A 21,698-nucleotide genomic window follows, 5' to 3' on the forward strand; every position below is an offset into this window, starting at 1 on the left:
CTCTGCAGCTGTAAGAACTCCCAGCTCCTTGGAGACTTTTAAGAACAAATTGAAAATGCTCTTATTTGTCTAGGCTTAGCTGTCGGCTAATATGTTAAGAGTGTATTTTATATTGTATTTTCATCATAGCCCTTTGAAATGCTTTGCATAAAAGACCCTTTATAACTGTCTCTGCCCTTCCTCTCTTGCCTATAGAAGTGAGTTCTGCACTAGGGAGAAGGACTATTTATTTCACCTCCTCCTGTTCTCACCCCCCTCCCCATTTACTACTTCTCCATTTTTGGTGAAAGGCACTTGATTGAAGGAAACTTGCCAGCAGCACTCTCTTTTAACTCCTTCATGTCTGCCTCCTGCCAGCTCTCTGGGCGTTTAGAAAGAGCTAGCCAAGATGAATGCCCTTCTTGGTTATAAAGGTGCCATATGAATGTACAGTCTTTGGGCACATAATTCTGCCATTCACCTATGACAAATATAAAAAGCCAGCATCATATTTCAAAAGAGGTGCTGCTTTCCTTGGGACAAACAGAGTCTAGAACATTATTGAAATTGCTCATTCAATTATTGTGGCGCTCATATAGAAAGTATTACATGGTGCAGAAATAAAAGAGATGAAAAACAACTTACTAGGTGTCTAAATCGTTTTAGACTTTGTATATTTGACACATCATTTGATCATCAAAGCAAGCTAAAATTGATATTGTTGTTTTTACAGATGAGAAAACAAAGCCTGAGTTTGGTAAATTGTCTCCAAATAATTGTAATTAGCAAATCCAAGATCTGTATAACTTCCTTTTCATTCCAAACCCTTGGTTCCAACACTAAATGTTTTATCTTTGGTCAAATAAATCATCTGTGCTTGAATTTTTAAATTATTTGCCTCATCTATTGCTGTATAACAAATTGCCACAAGCTTAAGAGCTTAAAACCACCCACGTTTCTTAAAAGAACTCAGGTTAGAACTCTGGGCATGGCTTAGCTGAGTCCTCTACTTCAAGTCTCCCAGGTTGGAATCAAAGTGGCCTGATCTGCATTCTCATCTGAGAAATGACCAGGGAAAGAACTGCATCTACCCTTGTTCAGGGAGTTAGCAGAATTTAGTTTCTTGCAGCTATTGGACCAAAGATCTGTTTTATCCTGACTTCTAGCTAGAGAACACCCTCATATCTTAGAAGCCACCTGTAGTTTTTTTTACACACGAGGCTTTCCAGTGTGGGTTAAACCTCTTTGAAGGCAGCAAGAGAGAGAGAGGCACTGGGACTCTAGGAAGAAAGATGCTACAATCTAATACAATATAATCACATATCCCTAATCTTATACATCCCATTCCCTTTGCTACTTCAATTGGTTCAAAGCAAGTCACACCTAATTACACCCAAGAAGAGGGGATCACATGAACTCCATGAGGCAGAGATCATGGGACTACCTTAAGAGTCTGTTGACCACAAAAGAAGGGTTATCAGTAATTCATTATGTTGTTGTAACATTATTGTGATATTATCAAACCCAAAGTAAGTGCTCAAGGAATATGATGTACCTATTAAAGCTCAGGCATTCTTTTTCTTACAAAAAGTATATAAAAATAGAAGCACTATAAGAAATAAACAAAGGTTCACCTCTTCATCACAATAAAGAAACAAAAAAATCTTGCCTTCACAATTACTTCCTCCTAAAGCAACTGACTTACTTCTTCACTACCAACCTTGAAAGAATAACCACTATTCATTGACATCACTTTTTCATATTTCACTCAAGAAGTTTCAATCTGATTTCTTCCCACTGACAAAGATGCCAATAAAATAGTAAAAGCCAAATTCAACAGCCTTTATTCTGCTCTGCCCTATCATATCAGATAACATTGAAAATATCTCTTAACACTATTTACCAATCACTGTATGTTTCATTGCAGTATTTTCTTTTTATTTTCTCCTTCTTATGACTCTTGGACTTCCATTGTCTGTTCTCTGTCCTTTCATATTAGCATTTATGTTTCATATGAACAAATTTTTTTTATATACATACGGTTGTGTTTACAGAGTTAGAACAAAGCCTGGCTATTGCAATCATCCAATACTTGATTGCAGAATGCATTAATAAATGAATGAAAGAAAAATACTCGCCCCCCAAAACTATTGGTAAACCCAGTGGGGAGATAAGGGTGCCATCTGCTATCATGCTTCATCGTGGCCATTCATTCACATATAATGTGACCTCCTTATCACAACAAGGTGGAATTTAAGAATAGTTTAAATTCTTATGTTCTTTAGTAATTTTTAGTATTTTGAACAGGTTATATCTTCATTTATATTGGAATGAGTTTCAAAAGTATAAAAGCATTTATAGTAGAGGGTCTTCCTCTCGTGAAGCTGCCACTGATACCAATTTCTTTGTTACCACATATATTCTTTCAGGGATAATTCACATACATATATTTTTCTAGCTCTCCCACATAAAGGTAGCTGCTATGCATACTGTACTGGGCCTACGGGTTTCACACTCAATATATTATGGAGATATTTTTATCCATACATTGTGAATTCCCTTATTCATTTTTAATAGCTGCATAACATTCTCTTGTAAATATATATCATAACTTAATTAGCCATCCTAAATAAATCTAATTTATTTATATTGTTCCATAAATCAATTTACTTACTAAAAACAAAGGTGCTACAGGAATAAATTCTTATTTTTTAAATTAGTATAAACTTTGTGCATTGAAATCCCTTTCTGTCAATCAAATGATGTGGATAGGAGTCATTCATTTCCAATGAATCCAGCCAGCTAAGATGTTTGCTGAAGGGAGGAAAAAGAGGGAGAGAGAGCATCTTGTTTAATGTTTGAATATTTCAGCTAGAAAAAAAAGATAGTAGTATAATACAAAAATTTATTGTTTCTAAGTTACTATCTCAAAACATTTATAATATGGTGGGTTTTTTTTTTTTTTGGTAATTCAACTATTAGTATGAACCATGTATGACATCACTTATTTTAAAACTTTTGTACAATAAAGACCTGGGAGCTAAATTACTGGCAGATCTAAATACGTCATGAAAATTAGTTTTGCATATTAAATTAGATTAACTTACTTCAAATTAACCCTCCTTGGTAGTGTAGAAAAGGCATTTTGTGATCAATAAATATAACTTTTCTTCCTCACATTTCTCAAACTTCTTTGCAGTTATTTTGGGGCCATGTGACTAACTCTAGCCAAAGAGCCACAGAAATGTGAATCGAATCAGTAAGTGTTACTTTAAGTCTGAGGCATTTAAGATTTGGTGTACCACTTCTATGCCATCTGTTCCCATCTTAAAGCCACTCCAGAGTCCTCATGTTCCATGTCACAAAGCTATAAAAGTATGGGGCTTCCATCAGCCTTAGTCTCTGAGTGATTACATGGAGCAGATTCCCGTGTTCAACCAAACTTCCACCCCAAAAAAGACTCTTTTTTGATATGCGACATAAGCAAAAAATACACTTTTTTCTTATTGTGAATACATTAATACTCATTGGCTTATTTTTTCCTATAGCATAGCTTATCTTATCCTGACTAATATAAATATTCATGGGAAAATCTAATTTTGGAATATATTTCTTCTTTTGTTCTGTAGCTTGAAAAGCCCTGAAAAATTCAATTTGAATACTGCAATTTTCAAAATACAGATATATCTATTGCCAGCAAGAAACATTCACGAACATGGCAGAATTTTTTTTACATTGATGCTTAAATTGAAGTGAAATCACTGAAAATGTAAATGTAAAGGAGTCCTTTATTGCTTGAATGTGGAATTGAAAATAAACACAGTATGGAAGAGTTGAATGTACACATTTGAACCACACACACAAATAGTATAGAGTCTAAACCATATACTTTTTAGACTCTATACTATTTGTGTGTGTGGTTCAAATGTGTACATTCAATGAAACAACGGGTGCTGGAGAGGATGTGGAGAAATAGGAACACTTTGACACTGTTGGTGGGACTGTAAACTAGTTCAACCCTTGTGGAAGTCAGTGTGGCGATTCCTCAGGGATCTAGAACTAGAAATACCATTTGACCCAGCCATCCCATTACTGGGTATATACCCAAAGGAGTATAAATCATGTTGCTATAAAGACACGTGCACATGTATGTTTATTGCGGCACTATTCACAATAGCAAAGACTTGGAACCAACCCAAATGTCCAACAATGATAGACTGGATTAAGAAAATGTGGCACATATACACCATGGAATACTATGCAGCCATAAAAAATGATGAGTTTATGTCATTCGTAGGGACATGGATGAAGCTGGAAACCATAATTCTCAGCAAACTATTGCAAGGACAAAAAACCAAACACCGCATGTTCTCACTCATAGGTGGGAATTGAACAATGAGAACACATGGACACAGGAAGGGGAACATCACACACTGGGGCCTCTTGTGGGGTGGGGGGATGGGGGAGGGATAGCATTAGGAGATATACCTAATATAAATGACGATTTAATGGGTGCAGCACATCAAGATGGCACATGTATACATATGTAACAAAACTGCACGTTGTGCACACATACCCTAAAACTTAAAGTATAATTAAAAAAAAAAAGAAAAGAAAAAAAGTATAAGGTATTAGAAAAGAATGGGATAAGTCTAACTTTTGTATTCTCTGTTGACTCAGCTCATGGATACCATGAGCCTAAAAAAGCTTTATATTCAATGACTTCTGTTAGGTTGCTTCTGTATTATCAGTAAAAAATAATAACCAGATCTTTCATTAGGGCAGAATTTCAGAATCATGAATGTATACAATGTTTTCAATGCCCCAAGAGGTGGAGATACTTCATATCTCTTTTAAGATTCCAGAAAATTTCAAGTGCAAAGATAAGGAACAATTTTGGGTGGCATGATGGTTAATATTAGGTGTTAAGTTGACTGGAATGAGGAATACCTAGATAGCTGGTATAGTATTGTTCCTGTGTGTGTCTGGAAGGGTGTTGCCAGAGGAGATTAACATTTGTGTCAGTGGACTGGGAGAGGAAGACCCACCCTCAATGTGGATGGGCACCATCCATTTGGCTGCCAGCATGGCTAGAACAAAGCAGGAGAAGACGGTGGGATAAGCTGGCTTACTGAGACTTCTCTCTTTCATTTTTCTCCCTTGCTAAATGCCTCCTTCTATTCCTCCTGCCCTTGGACATCAGACTACAGGTTCTTCAGCCACTTGACTCTTGGCCTTACACCAGTGGTTTGCTGGTGGCTCTTGGGCCTTCTGCCACAGACCAAAGTCTGTGCTGTTCGCTTCCCTACTTTGAAGACTTTTGGAATCAGACTGAGCCACTGTTTTCAAGACATTTTTAAATCCTGCAAATAAACGGATGGATTCCAAGAAATACTCCACACATCCAAGTTCATACTGCATTAAAAGAATAAAATGCTAACTACATGCAATTCTTCTTATACAAAGCTCTATATATTTATACCTAACATATCCTTGTCCTGAAAGATCATCCTCTCTTCCTATATTAAACTTGCCAAACAGAATTTGACTTTTTTCTTCTCCAGCTTGCAGGCAGCCTATCAGGGGAATTTGCCTTGTGATCCTGTGAGCCAATTCTCCCTAGTAAACTCCCTTTCACATATACATATATCCTATTAGTTCTGTCCCTCTGGAGAACCCTAATACAGGATTATTGTATTAAGTGGGGCTGATTGTCAACTGGAAATAATATCAGGGAGAATGTACCTACATGGACACATAAAATCTTATTATTTGAATTTCAGCTATATCACTAATTATTTGTAATACCTAAAAAAACTTTAGAAAACTTTTAAGAGAAAAAGATGAAAATGAATTCCTGCAGGTTTGGAATCAGTTTGTGCCAATGTTCTAGGTGTTGGGGATGCAGGACCAAATACAACACTTCAGGTCTTTCAGGGAGCTTATATGTAAATTTGAGCTGCTTATATAGGAATGTGACTCTCAAGGTTGCAAATCTTCCACTTGAATATGTATCTTCTCCTGGAAGAAGAGAGTTAGTAGCCTCACTCTGGGACTAAGAGTAGAAGCAGTGAACAAAAAACTTGTCATCTATGGAAAATAATTTATCTTGTATAGTGTGGTTGATTTTATTAATCTGCTTTGGACAACCTCACCTTCTTTTTTTCTTCATTTATTTATTCAGTAAATGTTTATTGAGCAAATGCATTGTGCTAAGCACTACAGCAGGAACTGGAAATGTATGCATTTTTTCTTAATCTAATATGAACAAAAATCTGCTCATGGACAATATAATGTAATCAGATAATTGTTAATAGAACTTATCATAAGATGCTATTGAAATGCCAAAAAAGAAATGTTTAAATGTCTGAATATTGAGGAGATGGGGTAGGTAGTGGTAGTAAGAGAAAGACATCACAAAGGTTATAATAAACTAGTTTGGAAGAAAATGTTAAATTCTATTTGCAAATTTAATATCTAGAGAGAGGATGATCTTTCAGGACGGGGGTATATTAGGTGTAAATAAATAGAGCTTTGTATCAGAAGAATTGCATGTCATTAGCTTTTTTTTTTTTTTTAATGGAGTATGAACTTGGATGGTGGATTATTTCCCGAAACCCAGCCATTCATTTGCCAGGTTTTAAAAATGTCCTGAAAACAGCTAACCCAAAAATATTAGCAAAAGAAAAAGGAGGTGTCTTTCGTTTTTCATTCTTATTTAAACTTCAAATTGAAAGTTGATTTTCTAGGTTATATTTAGATATTTTAAGGTAATGGAGAGAGAGAGGGCTTATCATCTCAGCACTTTGGCATGCAACTTGGGTTTGTACTTTTTAAAGTAATTACAGGGAAATGTGTGTATTTATAGTTGACTTTGACTTTCTTACAATTATTTAATAAGGCAGCCTCGCTATATTACTCTCATGATCTAAGAGCCTGTAATCTCTCTGGAGTCTAATTATCTCCCGATAACCTTGCCCCTTGACGACATTTGTATTACTATTATAAAACATGTTTATTTTGGGAAAGGACATATATTTTGTGGTGTAATAGCATTAAACTGTCAGACCTGAGTGTTAACAGCAATTTGCCCTAAGAGCTTTCAGAAAAGATTAGCTCAGGCATTATATGTGGCTTATCAGACAATCTAAGGGACTCAAAAGACATTTTTATTACAACTATTTTTTTCTTGGAAAAGAAAGTCTTGCAGCTCTAGAACTTGGCTTTAATATCTTCAGACAGGGCTATTTACACTTTTACCTGTTAAAACTTTTACTGAAGGTTGCAGGCAATTAGGAGAAAACGCAAAAGAAATGTAATTGGCATAAAAAAGGAATTGAGGTCATGTCAAGAAAAATGATGCTGAAATTTAAGCATATGGTTCTAGAATCAGAAACCTTTTGTTTCAAGTCCAAGTTCTGTCCTTATTACCAGTGTTAGTTTATAAAAATTATTATTTAATTTCTCTTAGCCTTCGTTTTCTCAGATGTAAAATGGGGATTACAATAAGGGGATTGTATAACAATATTCAATTTACATTATTATAGGAGGAGTTAAAATAAGTATTAGTTAAAATATTTTAAGGATGATAACAACCCATTAAGAAACAGATATATATATATATATATATATATATGTATATATATAGTTTGTTTGTTTTGTTTTGTTTTGTTTTGAGACGGAGTCTCGCTCTGTCGCCAGACTGGAGTGCAGTGGCACAGTCTCGGCTCACTGCAATCTCCGCCTCCCAGGTTCAAGTGACTCTCCTGCCTCAGTCTCCTGAGTAGCTAGAAATACAGGCACATGCCACCACACCCAGCTAATTTTTGTATTTTTAGTTGAGATGGGGTTTCACCATGCTGGCCAGGATGGTCTTGATCTGACCTCATGATCTGCCTGCCTCAGCCTTCCAAAGTGCTGGTATTACAGGCTTGAGCCACCAGGCCCAGCCAGCTACTGCTAATCATCATTATCCATTCATTACCAACAAATAGGTATTGTTCTTCAGCTTTGTGCTACTCACAGCTATAAAGTAGTTATGAAAGGGTAACCCAAAGTTGTTTCCTGCCATCACAAAGCTAAAATACATATGTTTGTCTTTGATTATTATTCTAAAACATTTCATCTTTGAATATTCAATAGAAATTGCCCTCCCTGTCTGTCATCTGGGTTGAAATAGGAAAAACAACCACTGAGCCCTGAGTTTGGGGATGCCCATCACAGTAGATTACAGCCAGAGTCCCTCAGACTGAGTCTGCTCTAAATGTGAAGAAGGAAGGTCAATGTACTGGGCACTGTACAAGTGATTTCAAAATACGTCCTATGGGCTGGGCACAGTGTTCCAGCACTTTGGGAGACCAAGGCAAGAGGATCACTTGAGCCCAGGAGTTTAAGACCAGCCTGGGCAACATGAGGAGACCCCATGTCTCCAAAAATAAAAAGCTAGCCTGGTGTGGTGGTGTGTGCCTGTAGTCCCAGCTACTTGGGAGGCTGAGGCAGGAGAATCCCTGGAGCTCAGGAAGATGAGGCTGCAGTGAGCCTTGATCAGGCCACTGCACTTCAGCCTGAATAGAGTCACACACTGTCTCAAAAGTATATTGTTACTATGTTTGGAACACCTGTGAAGCAGATATTCATTAAATTTTACTGGAGCACCTATTTGTGCCAGCCACTCTGAAGATAAAGCAGTCAATATGAAACCACATTGTAGTTGAAGGAGATAAAAATAAATAGTAACAAAAATAATAAATAAAATATATATTTAGCAAGCAAGATAGTGGTGAGTCCAGTAGAGAAAAATAAAGTGAGAAAGATGGATAGAGGTTGCAAGGGCAGGTGCTGTCTTTGAAAGTGATCAAGAAAATCCTCAATAAGCAGAGATGCTAATGATGCAGAGGCTTCAATAAGCAGCGGAGAAGGGATGTCTTAATTGAAGCAACTGATGCTAAGAAAGATTGTTTCATTTATTATGTAATTGTGTATTTACTTTTGCCCTTTCTGTAATTCAAAATTGATTTTAGGTGGCTTAAGAAAAGTCACAGAAGATAAAAACGACCAAGAAATTCCAAGCAAAGGGCAACAATGTAGAGAAGTAAAATAAACAAAAATTCAGATTCATATACAAAATTTGCTTTCCAAATAAGAGAAGTAAACTCAAAATTTTCTTTTTGAGCATTCTGCTAGCCATTGCAAAGAGAAACTAGCCAATGGCAATATTGAAATAAATCCGTTCTACAAAAATGCCACTGATAATTCAGGAGGGCCCGAGGTATTGCTGGTATTGACACCAGAGAGGAAAATGTAAACAAGGCACTGGCCAATATCACTACAGTAGATACATCAGTGATGTCCTCACATCATTTATTACAATGTTCCTACAATGTAAACAAAAAGCCAAAGGCCAAAGTCCAATTCCATTAATAGTGTTCCCCCAAAGCAAAATCAACAAAATCCAGTTACTTACTTCTCTGAGGACCTGGATGAAACTCAACATAGATTTTAAGTTATCTCAAAAATTGTTAAAGAAATATTCTTCAAAAAATATCATTTTAGTCAACTAAGAGAAACTTTACCTTGTCCCAATTATGCTACTATTCTAAGAATGCAATGATAGGACTTTATAAAATCTAGGAACTTAACAAAGAAGTTTTCTAAAGAATTGACTGCTGCATTAAGACAGTGAGGTCAATCAACTTACAAAAGACTACTGTACATCTAGGGCACGGAAGAGTCAGGGTTTAAATCTTGGTAAATCTGACTTTTACATTTACTTCCCAATTGAAAATACATCTCCATGTGTATTTAAATTATGTTTAAATGATGATTAATTTTATTATATAAGTGGTAGACACACAGGAATAAAAACATCATTCAATATAATACAATAAAGATAAGTGAAATAATGTGTAAATAATAAATTAATAAATTAATAAAAATATAAATAGATAAATTTTTAAAAATAATAATTCTACATCAAATTTGCATGTTACCAGTCAATAAGAGTTTTTGTTTCTTTTTTTTTTTTTTCTGGAGGTAAGTGAAATAATTGTAAACTCATTTAAAATACTTCAGGTATGAGACTGGTCAATAAAAGTATGAATGAAAAAAGTTGTGAGGGAGCTTATGCTAAACAAGAGAACTTATCCTAAAGCTATTTTAATCAATTGGTACGGAAAGGATGAATACATCAGTAGAAAAGAAGACAAACTAAGGGCAGATTGAAATATATACGTGAACTACACAAAGACCAATTATTGACATTTCAATACAATGAAGATATAATAATGTATTTAATAAATAGTGCTAGAATGCTGCATTATCTGTCTAGGACTGACAAAAAAAAAAAAAGGAAAAGTCCCTACCTCACACCATACGCAATACCTACAAATGAGTTAGCAACTTTTTAAGTGATATAAAGAAGTTTCAGAAATCCTGCTGATTCTACTGGAAAGTTTCATTGTCCTGCTATATCTGACCGAATAAGGTAAGAAACTAGAAAGAGATCATGTCCTTTCAACAATGTCCCTGATATGGTTTGGCTCTGTGTCCCCCACACAAATCTCATCTTGAATTGTAATAATCCCCACGTGTCAAAGCAGGACCAGTTGGAGATAATCAAATCATGGGAGCAGTTTCCCCCATACTGTTCTCATGATAAGTGAGTGAGTTCTTACAAGATCTAATGGATTTACAAGGGGCTTCCCCCTTTTCTTGCTCTCAATTCTCTCACCTGCCATCATGTAAGACATGCCTATTTTGCCTTCCACCATAATTGTAAATTTTCTGAGGCCTCCCTAGCCATGTGAAACTGTGAGTCAATTAAACCTCTTTTCTTTATAAATTACCCAGTCTCAGGTACTTCTTCATAGCAGCATGAAAATGGACTAATACAGGAAATCAGTACTGCAGAGAGTGAGGCACTGTTGTAAAGATAGCCAAAAATATGAAAGTGACTTTGGAAATGGGTAACAAGCAGAGCTTGTAACAGTTTGGAGGGCTCAGAAGAAGACGGGCAAATGTGGGAAAGTTTGCAACTTCCTAGAGACTTAGAAGGCTCAGAAGACAGGAAGATATGGAAAAGTTTGGAACTTCCTAGAGACCTGTTGAATGGTTTTGACTGAAATGCTGACAGTGATATGGGCAATGAATTCCATGTTGAGGTTTTCTCAGATGGCAATAAGGAACTTGTTGGGGCCTGGAATAAAGGTCACTCTTGCTATGCAAAGAGACTGGCACTATTTTTTCCCTGCCCTAGAGATTTGTGGAATTTTGAATCTGAGAGAGATGATTTAGGGTATCTGGAGGAAGAAATTTCTAAGTGGCAAAGTGTTCAAGAGGAAGCAGAGCATAAAAATTTGGAAAATTTGCAGCCTGACAATGAGTTAGAAAATAAAAACTCATTTTCTGGGGAGAAATTCAAGCCAGCTGCAGAAATTTGTGTAAGTAACGAGGAGCCAAATGTTAATCACCAAGACAATAGGGAAAATATCTCCAGGGCATGTCAGAGACCTTCATGGAAGCCCCATCCATCACAGATCTGGAGGCCTAGAAGGGAAAAATGGTTTTGTCTGCCAGGCCCAGGGCCCCCTACTCTACTCAGCCTTGGGACATGGTGCCCTGCATCTCAGCCATGGGTAAAAGGGGTCAAGGTACAGTTCAGTCCATTGCTTCAGAGGGTGCAAGCCCCAAGCCTTGGCAGTTTCCATGTGGTGTTGGGCCTGCAGGTATACAGAAGACAAGAATTGAGGTTTGGGAATCTCTGCCTAGAATTTAGAGGCTGCATGGAAACATCCTCTAGGCAGAAGTCTACTGCAAGGGTAGAGCCCTCATGAGGAACCTCTGCTAGTGCAGTGTGGAAGGGAAATGTGGGGTCAGAGCCCCGACATAGAGTCCCCTCTGGGGCACTGCCTAGTGGAGCTGTGAGAAGAGGACCACCATCCTCCAGACCCCAAAATGGTAGATCCACTGACACCTTGCACCATGTGCCTGGAAAAGCACAGACACTCCACACCAGCCCATGAAAGCAGCTGGGAGGGAGGCTGTACCCTGAAAAGCCACAGGGGTATAGCTGCCCAAAGCTGTGGGAGCCCACCTTTTGCATCAGCGTGACCTGGATATGAGACATGGAGTCAAAGGAGATCATTTCGGACCTTTAAGATTGTGGACTTTAAGATTTTGGAGCTTTAAGATTTTGACCCACTGGATTTTGGACTTGCGTGTCTCTGGTTGTGGGTTTTCTTCGGTGCATAGTTATTTTATCTATTACATCTCATTAAGTGGAGGTTTCTCTCACAGGAATCGCATTTTTTCCCGGTTTCTGGAGACATTCTTAAGAAGTGCTTATACATTTGTCTGTGAAAAGTCTCTACAGGAATTTCTATTTTTAGGCCAGTTTTAGATTAGTTTTCAGGCTTGAGGTTTTCACACTGCATGAATGATTTGGAGTTCTACACACATGAGGTTTTGCTTGATGCTGTGATTTCTCCTGGGAATGAGGGTTATGGCTTACTACCAGGCCAGAACCCAAGGCTGGTAAGTGGAGATTTTTGGATTCTAATAAGGAAAGAAATCACATTCTCCTAGATTTTAGGTGTATGTAAAGATATCATGTGAAACTCCCTACATACCTGAGGCTGGGTCCTCAACACTCTGGCTTGCTTCAAATGAAAATTGAGTAAGGAATATCCAAAGTTGACAGTTAACCAGTACACAGTACACAGTACTTGTTATAATATTCCTATACCTTTAGCCATCCCAGTCATCTCAGCCCTTCACTGGGAAATAGATTCCCAGACTCTTCTAGAAAATATACTGACTTTCCAAGACTTAGCTCCCATAGTAAGACTGGCACCCAGTTTGGTGCTATACCAGTTGTTAAATATTAGCAATCTTACTTCTGATCCTAATCAACCACAACTCTCCATGAATATTATGATTTATATTCCTCTTCCATTTTGACTGTCATTTCTTTTTGTTTCTAGCCTCTAATCTCTTTTCTGTCTTCAAAATTCCATGACTATCTTTAGATCCTTTATAATAGACATACTGTGTTCACTTGAGATGTGGCATCCACACTCAGCATTGCAAATCAAGCTTAAAAACTCTAGTCAAAATACACATGGTTTCTTTTATTTGTGGCCAGATATAAATAACATCACACTTTGATAAAGCAATCTGAATATTTTAAAATCTCATTTTCCAAAAACAAGAAAATTATGTTAGTTTAGCAACTTATAGTATCACATCTTAAATGGTTGGTGGTGATTCTGAAGTTTTATCAAAACCAAATTCAAATAATATTTGTGGAAAGCCTATTCAATTCACTTTATCATTCATAATAAAAATGCATGACCTTCTTGCTATGTATTCTCATTCTACTTTAATAGTTATAGGAAAGATTAATCATATAGTTATTTCTATGCTTTACTTATATATTTTCTAAAAGTACCTTAATTATATCATGATGTAGGCAATAATGATGTGTAGTTTACTATCACTAAGGCCCCTGGATTCTCTTGCTGTTAAAGCTTGGTTTACTATTTTGGAGGCTCCTGAGTTCTCTCACTTTCTGTAGGTAAGGTGAAAAAAAAATGGGGGCAACTTTTGATTTCCTGTGACTTTCCTTATAACTCCTGACCCTCCATTATGTTGTTGAAATAATATAAAATCTTAACTTTTCACTTTGGATACATTTGCGGGAAAAGCTTTTGCTTAGATAGGACTGGAATTTAGATATAGGCTTAGGGCAATGAGAAGCCACTGAAGGGTTTTAAGTGGAGAAGTGATTTGATTTACGGTTTTAAATATTACTCTGTTAGTAGAATAAATTAAATATTACAGAGGGAAAATATTCAGCAAAGGAAGACTACTTTGGCTGTAGGAATCTTATCATGAGATGATGGTGACTCCTCTGAAACGGGGTAATGGGAATGGATTCTAAGGATTTAGGAGTACAGTTGACAGTACCTAGTGATTGGATATTGGTAGCTAAGGACAGGCAGGGGTCAAGGACGGTTTCTGGACTGGCCCCCAAGATAGACGGTAACACCAGTTACTAAGTGGGTTGAGACCAGAAGAGATGACACTGGTCATTACGATTGGTCGTATTGTTGGGAGCAGGTTTTGCAGAAGGAATGATGCACAAGTTGTTAGCACTTGTGCTAACACCTTATCACAAGGTAACATTTATTTTGATCAGAAATAAATATTTTTAAAGTTAGTTTCTTGTAATTGTGTGTATGTCTGTGTGTTTTAATTTTAATATATGATTACAAGACTTTGTAAGTCCTGTAATCCTATATTTTGGCAATAACAATTGCTTTAACCCTCATCTACATAATGGAAACAAATTACAAAGTTGAATGACTTAAAAAATAATTTGGAAACATACACCTTTTAAAACTGCGTAATAACAAGAATAATCTCAAACCAGAGTTAGCTGCCCTCACATGAGTCTGATACTACTGGATACCTTTTGGAAAGTTATAGTCACAATTAAGAAAAATCAGGTTTTTTTGAACACTAATACCCTGGTACTACTCTAGATATTTCATATGCATTTCATCACTAATCCTCAGAAAAACATAAGTTAGAAAAGGTTATGCCAATTTTACAAATAAGAAAACTGAGATTCCAAGAGTTTAAATAACTGACTCACGGCCATATGACTTGTATTTAGCTACACTAGGATTTGAACTGAGGTTATGAGGACTCCAAAACCAAAACATGTCCTCTTTCAATTACATACAACTGCCTATAAATTAGGTATCAAACCTACTTATCTCTAAGCACATTTCACTTTTATAAGAAATTCTGTCCTATCCACTCCTTTTTCTGGGAGGAATAGTCTCATTTCCTCACTACCTACTTGGTAGTCTATTGAGAATAGGAAATCAAGCCTTTTGACTTTGGACCTAGTAACCACATATTATTCCCATGATCCACTAATTTAAATAGGGTGTGTATTAAGTTTTCAAAATTTCCACATAAATCATGCTATCCTGGCACATACCTCCTGCCTTCACTGATTGGACAGGGCTCTTTCTTGCAAGATTCTTATTACAACTTTTTCCCTGCGGTCCATGGTTTCCGATGCATTTGACATGTTTTCTTTAATGTGATCAGAACTTTTTGGAATCTACACTGGCTTATTATGACTGACACTATTTCTTTCATGGACTGCTTTTCTTCTGCACAATTGCAACTTGCCATCTATTTTAGGGCTTTTAACCAAAAGCCAGGGTTACTCACGTTTAGATCATTCAGATTAGTGTAAACTATCACAATGAGGAATAACATGCTCACATACTCTCTCCAGCAGACAACACTAGCTCTATCTAAATTCACCAGTCCTGATCATTTATATGTTTAGCTGTTTCAGAAAAATAACAGACTGAAAACTTATCTCTATTTTGGGGCACTATAGGTATCTTTTTCCATCAGTTTACATGTACTGAGAACCTAAGGTGTGTTGGGTACTATGATATATACTAGGCATACAAAAGCATTCTTTGTGTCCTCAAAAGATGGAATTCTAGTCAAGAAAATGAATAAATGTAAACAGAATTCTAATGAACGTTAAATGTCAAAAATAGTTGTCTCAACATCATTTTTCTCGAGATTTCCTTGCACCTCTTTGTCCACTAGCCAGTTTATTTTGCTGGCTTCTCTTCACTTGCCATTCCTGTAACTCTGGCATGACTCAGAGCTCTGTACTCAGCCAGATTCTCCTCACACCCTTTACACGGTTTTTGACAGCTTATTCTCACTCTAGTCTCTTAATGAATGAATTCCAAATGATGTTCCCTTGGCACTTCCAACTTCATGTTCCATAGACCTCTCACACTGAACAAAAGCAAAATGGAGCTTATCATCCTTCTTCAAAACCTGCTACCAGCAATACAATCAATCCTGGTGACCAGCATCATCTCTTCAGATCTCCTCTCTCTCAGTAATTGGTGTTACTGTCCATCTGGGAAGTCAATCCAGAAACCTTCCTTGATCCCTTCTTGTCCTTAGCTACCAATATCCAATCACTAGTTACTGTACATTGTACTTCCAAATCCTTAAAGTTCATTTCCACTGTCCCATTTTAAAGGAGTCACCATCATCTCATGATAAGATCCTTACAACAACCAAAGTACACTTTCTTCATGAGTATTTTCCTTCTTTAATCTATATTCTACTAACAGAGTCATATTTAAAACTGTAAATCAATAACCTCCACTTAAAACCCTTCAGTGGGGCCAGGTGTGGTCCCCTATAATCCCAGCACTTTGGGAGGCTGGGGCAGGCAGATCATGAGGTCAGGAGTTCAAGACCAGCCTGACTAACATGGTGAAACCCCATCTCAACTAAAAATACAAAAATTAGCCAGGCATGGTGGTGTGCACCTATAATCCCAGCTACTCAGGAGGCTGAGGCAGGAGAATCGCTTGAGCCTGGGAGGCAGAGGTTGCAGTGAGCCAAGATCGCGCCACTGCACTCCAGCCTGGGTGACAGAGTGAGACTCCATCTCAAAAAAAAAAAAAAAAAACAAAAAACCTTCAGTGGCTTCTTCTTGCTCACAGCCTATACCCAAACTCCTGAACACAGGATTGACAGAGCTTTGTGTATGGCCTCAGATTACCACTCCAGAGTTTGTTCACCATTCTCAAGTTTCTTCTCTGTCCTACAAAAACACAAGACTCTTTTTAGTTCCCTCTGTATATTTTTCCCCCAACCTATAATTCATACTCCTGATAATTCTGGGACACTCTCCCCACTCTTCGCATTTATTAACCCCTTTCTGCTGGGGAAGATTTAAGATTTCAGGTTAGATACCTCTGATACCCTTTAAGAAGCCTTCTGTGAACTCCCAAACTTTAATTTACCCTCCCAAGTATTCTTCCTATTGCACTCCATTCCTATATCTAAAGATAGCACTAAAATTAGCGAATTGTAATTGCCACTTCTCTATATTCCCCAGCAGACTCTCACTGATTGAGATAGTAATCACGTTTTTGTTCATGCTTTTCTTCCAGAATATTGCTATGAGCATTGCAAGCATTCTGATAGTAGATGAGAAAACTAATGGACTGATGGATAGATGGATGGATGGATGGATGGAAGGATGGATGGATGGATGGATGGACGGATGATGAATCTTCTATCTGAGCAGTAAAGTTGATAAAAGTGAGTGGGAATCAGAGGAATGAAGAATGAAGTGGTCCTCAGGAAATAAAGGGGAACCAAGGCTTGCCAGCAAGAAAATAAGAGGAGACCCGGCAGTGAATGAATGATACAGTTGATTAAGAATAAAAATTTCAGTGTTACTGGAGGATTTTCTTCACTCATTTAAGTGAAATAAATAACTAGGAGTTAGAATGTGACCAGACAATAGATGGTCTCAAATATACCAATAAGATTAGGCCTTGTGTTCAAAGTATATTTAGCATAGACAGTATTTTGAGGCATCATAATTATTTAATAGTAATAACAAAGTTTATGAAGCATTTACTGTATGCCAGGCCGTCTTCTAACTACTTCAGATGTTAATCCAGTTTAACCTCCCCAGCATCCAAGTGGCAACATACCACAGGCCAGCCAGTGGTGTCAGTCTGCCCTTTTACATTGGCAATAAGAAGTTGCATTTTTTCTGTCAAAAATTTAAAAACAATTGTAAAACTATTGTTATCCCCATGTAATCAATATTGGTAACTCTTCAAAATGTCAATGATAAAACAGTAGTTCCTGAAACAAATAATTTGTTGGCTTAAATCCTATAATTGCTGATACTGTGAGTTTTGAGTGGCTTTTATTCTGTCATTGTGTATGATCAGTTGAAGTTTTTATTAGTTTAAAATTTAAAACAATGAAATAGTGAGAAATGCATGATGGGCTATTGTGCCTGGTACAGAAAATAGTTTACTGCATTTTAATAATATCCTTAGAATTAAAATGCCTTATTCTATTTAATTGTTACTTAATTGTTCATTTTTGTGACAGACTAATACATAGGTCTATATAGTCTCCCTTTTATCAAAAAATCAATGTAATTTAAAAATATTAATTTATTACTGTATTATAATTATTTATGTTTAATTTGCTGGCATAATTATATATATACAAAATTCAATAAAATAAAATGATCACTGTTTTTTTTCTGGGTATTATTACTATTCACCTTATTTTATGGTTATTAATGAAACTACTTTTGTAATATTTAATAATATTGGTACAAAATGCTTCACTCTGGGTGCCAGATAATGACAGTAGTGTGATTGAGATTGTTTGGCAGTGTCCCCATCCAAATCTCACCCTGAATTGTAGTAATCCCCGTGAGTCAAGGGTGGGAACAGGTGGAGTTAATAGAATCATGGGGGTGGTTTCCCCCATACTGTTCTCTTGGTAGTGAATAAGTCTCAGCAGATTTCATGGTTTTATAAGTGGGAGCTCACCTGCACAAGTTTTCTTGCCTGCCACCATGGAAGATGTGACTTTGCTCCTCATTTGCCTTCTGCCGTGATTGTGAGGCCTCCCCAGGCATGTGGAAATATGAGTCAATTAGATATTTTCCTTTATAAATTAGAACAGACTAACACAGTCACTGACAATACTTATAAAACAGGTACAGATATTATCTCTAATTTTATAGGTAAGAAAACCTGATTGTAATCTGGCAAATAGTGGCAGATTTGTATGCAAAGTAGATGATTGTGGTTGAGGGCATAAGGCAGACAGGAAGCAGGGAAAGAGTTAGAAGACAGTTTTGAAAGCCTGCGCTGGTGGCCATATGTGGAAGGGATGTTTGCTTTGAAGGGACTCTGCAGCTTCTGCATGAAGAAATGACCTGCAGGTTGTTCTATGTACCAGTTCTTGCTGATGTTTACATACAGGTGCAAAAAGGTCTCGAGTTTGCTGTTCCCTGTAGAATATGGTTGATGAAAAATCTAATCTCCAGGGAAAAATGCTTGCAGTGATTATGAGGCCAACGTTATAAAACTGAAATATTGTAATTTCATAGTCACAACACTGGTTTTCTAACTGCAACCTCATTCCTTATTTGATATAAATTTAATGAGACAACTTTCAGAGCATAATATGATATGCAGGAAAATATTAGTAGTCACTGTGCTGACCTATGCTGTACCATTAAGGGAAAAGGCTCCATTTTAAGTCAACGATACCATATTTTGCCACCTTCTGCAGGATAGTTACTGGCAAAACATGAAATGACCAGTTAAGGTGTTTTCCATTCTAACATAGTATCACCCTGCATCATGAGGCCTTTGTAACCTCCATTTATCACTATTATTATCCAAATAGCAGGTGTTTGTAGGGTGATTCAACAGCACCCCAGCACCTCTCCCTGAAGCTGGATAGGGGTAAGGTGAGCAAAAGATGGGGCTTAACTGTTTAAGAGTGGATCATTCAGCCAATGTGAAAACTCTGCCTTATTTCTGATTCCATCGTGTTTGTTTCCCTTATCCCTAAAACAACACATTATGCAGCTTTTTCCTTGCATTCTCCATTGTTGTAAACGTAAGGGGCAAAGCCAGATGAGTTATTTTATATCTCACTCACAAAGTATGTGTTTCTCTTGAACCTTTAAATAAATAAAGGATTGGCTGACAGGTTCAGGGAGGAAATTAATCTTCCATTGACAGAAAAGATATCATCCAGACTATAGAAGCCCAAGAATGGCTGAACATTTACCCAAAACCATTGCTCGTTGGCATGCCTTAGGCCTTTCAGTCCATTCAACATTAGAATTTCCTGCTGAAAATAGAGAACCAAGTACAAATCAGGGCCTATTGCGAAGCTGAATCTTGTGTAAGGTAGGACCTCACCAAGTTCCTGAGACCATCAAATTATTTATTTTTAATTTTTATAAACCACTTTATTGAGGTAAAACTGACATACAGAAAGCTTTGTGTATCTAATGTATACAACTTGATAAGTGTAGAGATAAATATTTACCCATGCGACTATCACTGCAATTTATACCATAAATATATCCAACATCCGTGCCTTTAAAATGAAGAAGAAATTCTTTAATGGGGTCTGTAAAGCCTTCTTGACTCAATCCCTCCTGCTTTTCCGACCTCATCTTGGACCACTCTTCCCTGTCTCTCCTCTCCAGCCATGCTGGGTTTCTCTAGGAATCTTTAAAAAGCCATGCTCTCTGCCTCCTCTAGTCTTGCGAATCCTTCTCATCACCTAGCTAAATCTAACCAACATGTCCACTTAAACATCAATTTCTCAGGGAAGCCGATTTTGTCAAGATTAGATTCTCTAGTCAAGGTGAGGTTCCCTCTTGTTTCACATTCCTATAGGTCCTTCTATTTCTCCCTCATAGTAGTTTACATACTTGTAACTGTTTACATAATTACTTATAACCATTTTTAATACCTGTCTTCAGAGTAGTCTATCAGCTCCATGAGTACACAGATCATGTTTACTTTATTGAGCTCTTTCTACTAATATCCAGTGCAGCGCCTGGCACATATAGATGTTTAACATTTATTGAGTAAATGATTTAGGTTTATTCTTTATAAATATAGAAAATACCTTAAAAATATATGCAGCTGACTTACCATCTAAAATACAGATAGAATCTTAATCCTCAGCCCTTACTATCTTTTAATGGCCCTCATTTCAAAAGCCTAAAAGCTAACTCCTTAGTCTGGCATAGAAAACCTTAACTGCCTTTCCAATGTCACCCCTCCCTACTTTCTTAGATGGAATTACTTATATTTCTCCAAAGTTCTCATGCAATTTGATGTTTCCTTCTCTTCACTCTTCTTAAAATGTTTGTCACATTCTTTATCAATTTGTGAAATTCCCAATTCCAGAATCAACTCAAAATAATCATTAATCTTCCTCAGGATTCTCACATGAGCAAAACTGAATGCTGTCACTTCCATAGTTCCAGAACAAAATACTTACATATTCCTGTATTTTAGCATAAGACTTCTAATTTAAAAATCCTTTTCATCCTTTCAGTATTCCACAAAGACAGAGACATGGTCTGTTTCTACATTCCTGGAACATGTGCAAAATCAATAGAAGTCATCCGAATCACTGGATGAGTGAAACGTATTATCCCTGCATGTACCTAAACTCTTGTCCAAAAAAAAAAAAACAGTGTATGGTGTTAGAATATTAACTAAGTAATTTTCTTTTCTATATAAGACACTTTTAAAATCTACTGCCAGGAAAAAGTCATGTCTGCTAAAGAGTTGGTTGATTTGCTTCAATTTTTTTTAAATGAGGGAAACTATGTAAATTATTCTGATTCCCAAGGTGCCCTGGGATATTCAATTCTAATGACATGGATGATTTTGTTTTAAAATATATTTTTCTCCTTCCGTAGTTCTGATTTAGTTTTAGTCTCCTTCCATAGTTCTGATTTTCATAGTTCTGTACTTTAGTTTTATCAACCTCTCATATACTTTTTGTTATGGCAATTTATAATTATCTTGAAAAGGAGAAGAATAACAAATAAAAGACTAGTATCACTAAAGTTCTTTCACATTCAGTTATTGTATGATGTTAAGGAAATTAAAAGTTTTATTCACAAATAAGTTAAAAATGACATTTACAAAGAAAAAATATATTTCCTTAAGACAAAGCTCTCTTAGACATACATATTATTTAGATGATGTGTTCATAGTCTATCTACTTCTAAACAAATTTAAAATTTATACTACCCTCCCTAACTTTATACTCACTGGTTT

The sequence above is a fragment of the Pongo pygmaeus genome, chromosome 3 (assembly GCF_028885625.2).
Source record: "Pongo pygmaeus isolate AG05252 chromosome 3, NHGRI_mPonPyg2-v2.0_pri, whole genome shotgun sequence".
NCBI classification, from domain to species: Eukaryota; Metazoa; Chordata; class Mammalia; order Primates; family Hominidae; genus Pongo; species Pongo pygmaeus.